Here is an 8250-nt window from a genome sequence, read left to right as displayed (position 1 = left end):
TGTGTGACCTCCTGATTGCATATCTCCCTCTTAGAGCCCATAGGCTGGTGGCCAAGCCCTTTTTCCTGCTCCTCTGTTGCCTTGGCCTCTGACGTTCCATCCCTGCCTGATTCTCCTCCTCCCTCTCGGAGTTTCTCTGGCCGTTATTCCCCAGGGTTCTATTCAGGGTCCTTCTGCCTTCTCTAGCATCTCGGGACATCTCAATCTACCCCATGGCTTTAGCTACCAGCCCTAAAATCTCTACTCCAGCCCAGACCTCTCTCTGAGTTCTCCTCCCACAAACGCAGCATGACCACACCAAACTTCTTGCCTTCTCCCAGACAACTCTCCTGTGTGACATCCACCCACCCATCACCCAGACAGGAACCCTGCATCACTCAGATCTGTCCCCATTTCTCCCTCTAATCCAGTCCTTATTAACTGGCCTATCACAGGAGCCTCTGGATGGAGTCCACCCCAACTCTAACACACAATTGTCATGGATTGAATTGTGTCCCCCCAAATGTATGTAAATTTGGCTAGGCCATGATTCCCAGTATTGAATGGTTGTCTAAGATTTTGTCATCTGATGTGATTTTCCTGTGTGTTATGGACCCTACCTCATGATGTTAACGAGGTGGGATTAGTGGCAGTATATTAGTGAGGCAGGACTCAGTCTACAAGATTAGGTTGTGTCTTAAGTCAATCTCTTTTAAGACATAAAAGAGAGAAGTGAGCAGAGAGATGTGGGACCTCATACCACCAAGAAAGCAGTGCTAGGAGCAGAGCACCTCCTTCGTACTCAGGGTCACTGCACTGAGAAACTCCTAGTCCAGGGGAAGATTGACGACAAGGACCTTCTCCAGAGCCAACAGAGAGAGAAAGACTTCCCCTGGAGCTAACACCCCGAATTTGGAGAAAATAAACTTCCGTTTCTTGAATACATCCGCTTGTGGTATTCCTGTTACAGCAGCACTAGATAACTAAGACAATGATGCTATGTAAGTGACCTTAAAGTGTAAAGGTTACGAGCATGAATTCTCACAAATCAACCACACACTAGCTGTGTGATCTTGGGTAAGCTTTTAACCTTCCTGTGTCAGTTTCCTCATCTGTAAGATGGAGATAACAATAACTTCTATTTCAGGGTTATTGCGAGGATTAAACAAGTTAATGTGTGTCTAAATACTTAGTGCAGTGCCTGGCACATGGAAAGTACAATAAAAGTTTGTTCTCGTTATCATCAATATTATCATTCACTTATTTTACAAATAGTGTGAAGTGCCTACTATGCGCCAAGCACTTACCTAGACACTAAGAGACATGATAATGAACAATAAAAATTGTCCTTAACCCTAAAGACCTCACAGCCTAGGTGCGGGCCTTTTCATAAAGGTTCCACGGATTGCTGGTTTCCTGAGGTTACATCCGTGCTCTACTCTCCCGTCTTAAAGCAAAACGAAGGCAAAAGAAAACAAACCCTTGAGCCCACATCTGCTTCCAGCTACTGTCCTTCTCACATCTTCATCACAATCACGCTTCTCAAAGGAGTTTATTTCACCAGCAAGTATTCACTGCCCACCTATTATGTGCCAGGAAACCCTGGTGGCGTAGTGGTTAAGAGCTATGGCTGCTAACCAAAGGGTCAGCAGTTCAAACCCATCAGGCGCTCCTTGGAAACTCTATGGAGCAGTTCTAGACTGTCCTATAGGGTCGCTATGAGTCGGAATCAACTCGAATGCAACAGTTTTGGGTTTTGGTTTATTATGTGCCAAGCACTGTTGTAGGTGCTGGAGAATCAGTAGTGAACAGAAGAGACCAATCTCTACCCTCAAGGAGTTTACCTTCTAGAGAGGGACATAGGACAATAAATAAATATATCAACATATATTGTTGTTGTTGTTAGGTGCCGTCGAGTTGGTTCCGACTCATAGCGACCCTATGCACAAGAGAACAAAACACTGCCCAGTCCTGAGCCATCCTTACAATCGTTATGCTTGAGCTCACTGTTGCAGCCACTGTGTCAGTTCACCTCGTTGAGGGTCTTCCTCTTTTCCGCTGACCCTGTACTCTGCCAAGCATGATGTCCTCCTCCAGGGACTAATCCCTCCTGACAACATGTCCAAAGTATGTTAGACGCAGTCTCGCCATCGAAAGTATGTAAGACGCAGTCTCGGCATCCTTCCTTCTAAGGAGCATTCTGGTTGTACTTCTTCTAAGACAGAATTGTTCGTTCTTTTGGCAGTCCATGGTATATTCAATATTCTTCACCAACACCACAATTCAAAGCCGTCAATTCTTCTTCGGTCTTCCTTATTCATTGTCCAGCTTTCACATGCATATGATGCAATTGAAAACACCATGGCTTGGGTCTGGCTCACCTTAGTCTTCAAGGTGACATCTTTGCTTTTCAACACTTTAAAGAGGTCCTTTGCAGCAGATTTACCCAATGCAATGCATCTTTTGATTTCTTGACTGCTGCTTCCATTGCTGTTGATTGTGGATCCAAGTAAAATGAAATCCTTGACAACTTCAATCTTTTCTCCGTTTATCATGATGTTGCTCATTGGTCCAGTTGTGAGGATTTTTGTTTTCTTTATGTTTAGGTACAATCCATATTGAAGGCTGTGGTCTTTGGTCTTCATTAGTAAGTGTTTCAAGTCCTCTTCAACTTCAGCAAGGAAGGCTGTGTCATCTGCATGATGCAGGTTGTTAATGAGTCTTCCTCCAGTCCTGATGCCCCATTCTTCTTCACATAGTCCAGCTTCTTGGATTATTTGCTCAGCATACAGATTGAATAGCTATGGTCAAAGAATACAACCCTGGCGCACACCTTTCCTGACTTTAAACCAATCAGTATCCCCTTGTTCTGTCTTAACAACTGTCTCTTGATCTATGTAAAGGTTCCTTATGAGCACAATAAAGTGTTCAGGAATTCCCATTCTTTGAAATGTTATCCATAATTTGTTATGATCCACATAGTTGAATGCCTTTGCATAGTCAATAAAACATAGGTAAACATCCTTCTGTTATTCTCTGCTTTTAGCCAGGATCCATCTGACATCAGCAATGATATTCCTGGTTCCACGTCCTTTTCTGAAGCTGGCCTGAATTTCTGGCAGTTCCCTGTCAATACACTGCTACAGCCATTTTTGAATGATCTTCGGCAAAATTTTGCTTGCGTGTGATATTAATGATATTGTTCTATAATTTCCACATTCGGTTGGATCACCTTTCTTGGGAATAGGCATAAATATGGATCTCTTCCAGTCAGTTGGCCAGGAAGCTGTCTTTCATATTTCTTGGAATAGACGAGTGAGCACCTCCAGTGCTGCATCTGTTTGTTGAAACATCTCAGTTGATATTCCATCAATTCCTGGAGACTTGTTTTTCACCAATGCCTTTAGAGCAGGTTGGACTTCTTCCTTCAGTACCATCTTTTTACTTCATCAATTCTTGAAATGGAAAGCATAAACATCGATATCCTAGGCATTAGTGAGCCGAAATGGACTGGTATTGGCCATTTTGAATCTGGCAATCATATAATCTACTATGCTGGGAATGACAACTTGAAGAGGAATGGTGTTGCATTCATTGTCAAAAAGAACGTTTCAAGATCTATCCTGAAGTACAACGCTGTCAGTGATAGGATAATATCCACATGCCTACAAGGAAGACCAGTTAATACAACTACTATTCAAATTTACACACCAACCACTAGGGCCAAAGATGAAGAAATAGAAGATTTTTATCAGCTGCTGCAGTCTGAAATTGATCGAACATTCAATCAAGATGCATTGATAATTACTGGCGATTGGCAAGTGAAAGTTGGAAACAAAGAAGGATCAGTAGTTGGAAAATATGGCCTTGGTGATAGAAACAATGCTGGAGATGAAATGATATTTTGCAAGACCAACAACTTATTCATTGCAAATACCTTCTTTCACCAACATAAATGGCGACTATACACATGGACCTCACCAGATGGAACACACAGAAATCAAATTGACCACATCTGTGGAAAGAGACAATGGAAAAGCTCAATATCATCATTCAGAACAAGGCCAGGGGCCAACTGTGGAACAGATCATCAATTGCTCATATACAAGTTCAAGCTGAAGCTGAAGAAAATCAGAGTATGTCCACGAGAGCCAAAATATGACCTCGACTATATCCCTCCTGAATTTAGAGACCATCTGAAGAATAGATTTGACACATTGAACACTAGTGACCGAAGACCAGACGAGTTGTGGAATGACATCAAGGACATCATATATGAAGAAACCAAGAGGTCATTGAAAAGACAGGAAAGAAAGAAAAGACCAAGATGGATGTCAGAGGAGACTCTGAAGCTTGCTCTTGAGCGTCGAGCAGCTAAAGCAAAAGGAAGAATTGATGCAGTAAAAGTAATTCATCAATACATATAATATTAAAAAAAAAAACTGTTGCCATTGAGTCGGTTCCAACTCATAGTGACCGTATAGGACAGAGTAGTGCTGCCCCATAGAGTTTCCAAGGCTGTAATCCTTACGGAAGCAGACTGCCACATCGTCTCTCGTGGAGCAGGTAGTGGGTTCAAACTGCTGACCTTTGTGGTTAGCAGCCCAGTGCCTAATCACTATGTCACTAGGGATCCTAATACATACAGGTAATCCCTGACTTACAATGTATTCCAGTCATGACAAGCCACACTTACGACTGTCTTTTTTATTGGTACATCGTATCTTATTGTTACTAATATGTGTTACAGACAACGTTGCAGCACAGAATTTGCTGAAGTTATCATTCTCAGATGTTCACTTGCAGGTGTTCAACGTCATGATTTACTGTTCAAAATACTGCCATATAGAAGGCTATGGCCTGGTTTACAATGAAGCTGGGGTCAGTGTCAGGAGTAACAGAAAGTTGGGCATGTTCAACTCTGACGACATATGACAGTTGAACTGGGCACATATCTTACAGACTTCCTTGTAGGCCAAGCTTATGGAGGGATCTTATTCAGCATTTTGTACCATAAGAAGCATCAGTTGTTGATTTGAAATGAGATATTAGACTTACATCAGAACCGATTTACCACAGAGTCATCGGATTGGAACCCCTCGTAAATCGGGGACTACCTATAATGTAATGTCAGTGACATTAATAGATGCAGTGAAGTAAGACAAAGCGAGGTAAAGATATAGAATGACGTGGGGGACTGGTGGCTATTTTAGATAAAGTGGTCAGGAGAGGCCTCTCTGAGGAGGTGGTATTTGAGCAAAAGAATGAACAGAGTAAGATAGTCTGAGAAGATCTAGGGGATGGTTCTAGGCAGAGAGAGCGACAAATGCAAAGCCCCAAAGGAAGAACAAGCATGGGATACTGGTGGGATGGCAAGAAGATTCGAGTGGCTGATGAGCAAGGCTGAGAGTGGTTGGGGATGAAGTTGGAGAGACGGGCAGAGGCCAGAGCATAGGATGACCCTACATCCCGTTCTTCCCTGGACTATTCCAGCATAATTATTAGTGTTGCCTCCTTTCACTAAAGCTTAGAGTTTCTTCAGGCCAGTGGTTCTCAACTGGGGGATATTTCTCCCGCAGAGAACACTGTTTGGAGATATTTTTGATTATCACTACCGGGGAGAGGGGGCTTCCTGGGCGGCACAAATGGTTAAGTGCTTGGCTACTAACCAAAAGGTTGATGGTTTGGACACACCCAGAAGCACCTTAAAAGAAAGGCCTGGCAATCTGCTTCCAAAAGGTCACAGCCATGAAAACCCTATGGAGTGCAGTTCTACTCTGAAACCCATGTGGCCACCGTAAGTCGGAATCAACTCCATGGCAGGTGTTTTTTTCAACCAGGGGTGGGGCACTACTGCATCTAGTGGGTAGAGGCTAGGGAAGATGGTGATAAACATCCTGCGATGCACAAGACAACTCCCCACAACACAGAATTACCTGCCCTGAAACGTCGATACTGCTGAGATCGAGGAACCCAGCTCCAGACAGGTGCTGTCCAATAGAAATATAGTGGGAGCCACGTACGCAATTTTAAGTGTTCTAGTAGCCACATTATAAAAATTAAAAACAAAACAAATAAAATTAATTTTAATAACACATTTTACTTAACCCAATATGCATAAAATGTTATTTCAAATTTAACCAACATAAAAAATATCGATAAGATATTCTATATTCTTTTTTTCAAAATCTGGTGTGTATCTCACAATTTCTGCACATCTCAATTCAGACCAGCCACATTCCAAGTGTTCGGTAGTGACTAATGGTCACTGTACTGATGGCATGGCTCTAGGCTTAGTATTAGGTAATATAGCCTAATGGTTAAGAGCTATATAACGTAATGAAGTCTAATGGTTTGGCTTTGGAACCAAATTGCCTTGTTGAACTCCAGCCCTTCTATTTACTACCTGTTGACCTTAGGCAGAAGCCTTGGTGGTGCAGTAGTTAAAGCACTTAGCTGCTCACCAATAGTTCAGTGATTTGAACCCACCCACCACTCCATGGGAGAAAGATGGCAGTGGTCAGCTCTCATAAAGATTTAAAGTCTTGAAAATCCAATGAGCAATTCTACTCTGTCCTAGAAGGTTACTACGAGTCAGAATTGACTTGATGGCAGTGAGTTTCGGAACTTAGGCAAGTTACTCCACCTCTCTATGCCTTCCTTTTTCATTTACAAAGTAAGAATACTACTACTACTACTACTTCATGGGATTGTCAATGGCAGATCTTTCAGAAGTAGTTCCCTCCGGGTGGACTCAAACTGCCAACCTTTTGGTTAGCATCTGAGTACTTAACTATTTGCACTACCCAGGGCCTCTGGTGTTATAATAAGTACTCAGCAAATGTTAAATATGTAGCTAGGCCCCTCCTCTGTCTCCATCCACGCTTTCTCTCTGGGTGATCTTATATACTTCAATAGCTTTAAATGCCATCTATTACCTTAGAATAAGGAAGGCCAGAGAAGAATTGATACCTTTGAATTGTGGTGTTGGTGAAGAATATTGAATATACCATGGACTGCCAGAAGAATGAACATATCTGTCTTGGAAGAACTACAATCAGAATGCTCCTTAGAGGCAAGGATGGCGAGACTGTGTCTTACATACTTTGGACATGTTGTCAGAAGGGATCAGTCCCTGGAGAAGGACATCATACTTGGCAAAGTACAGGGTCAGAGGAAAACCCTCAATGAGGTGGATTGACACAGCGGCCGCAACCATGAGCTCAAGCATAGGAATGATTATGGGGATGGTGCAGGACCAGGCAGTGTTTCGTTCTGCTGTGCATAGGGTCGCTATGAGCTGGAGCAAGCTCGATGGTACCTAACAACAACAGACGACAATGGGTTTAATTGGGTCCAAATCAAGGTGTCAGCAGAGCCACATTCCCTCCTGAGCTCTGGGGGAGAATCTGTTCCTTGCTTCTTCCAGCTTCTGGCGGCTGCTGGTATTCCTTGGCTTGTGGCTGCATCACTCCAGTCTCTGCCTCTGTGGTCACATTGCCTTCTCCTCTTTTTTCTGTATCCTATCTCTCTCTGTCTCTCTTATGACACTTCAGAACGCATTTAGGGCCCACCCAGATTATGCAGCATAATCTCCCTATCACAAAAAAAAGATCCTTAATCACATCTTCAAAGACCTTTTTTCCAAATAAGGTCACATCTACAACTTCCAGGAATTAGTTTTTTAATCTTTGTGGAGGGCCATAGGCACATTATTCTGCATACTACAACTTCCCTGGTGTCTGACCCACCACACCAAGCCCGCCTTCACCATTCTGTCCTCCCTACCCATGAAATCTGCTCCCCTTCCATGATGTTCCCATTCAGCTTCCTTCTGAACCTTGGTGTTCAGAATAAGGGGAGAATGGCAGATCTTTGCCTCTGTGAATCTTCCTGTTTCCCACTCCGTGGTGGCAGAGCCGCTGGGACGCCACCGAGTGAGCACTTTGGTCTGTGGTCAGAGGGAGACTCCCAGGAAGGGAGACCAGAGGGTGGGCAGAGGGGCCTCTCAGGCTCCTTCCCTCCACCCCCACTCCCGGGAGCTCTCTCCTGGAGCTCGTGGTCTCCTTGGAGGCCACACTGCAGTGAACTGGAAACTGATTCCCGGGGACACCCCCACCATCACCAAGTCAGGCTCGCAAACACCTTGGCCAGAGCCCAACCTTCTTAGGCAACACCCACAACATCAGACATCCATTTTGGGGGGGACCTCTGTCTCTCTCAGGTTTGAGACCCCCCCCCATTCCCCTCCGCCCCCACACACAGCACATT

Source organism: Loxodonta africana, chromosome 3, assembly GCF_030014295.1.
Source record: "Loxodonta africana isolate mLoxAfr1 chromosome 3, mLoxAfr1.hap2, whole genome shotgun sequence".
Lineage (NCBI taxonomy): Eukaryota > Metazoa > Chordata > Mammalia > Proboscidea > Elephantidae > Loxodonta > Loxodonta africana.
This window is presented reverse-complemented; position numbering follows the sequence as displayed.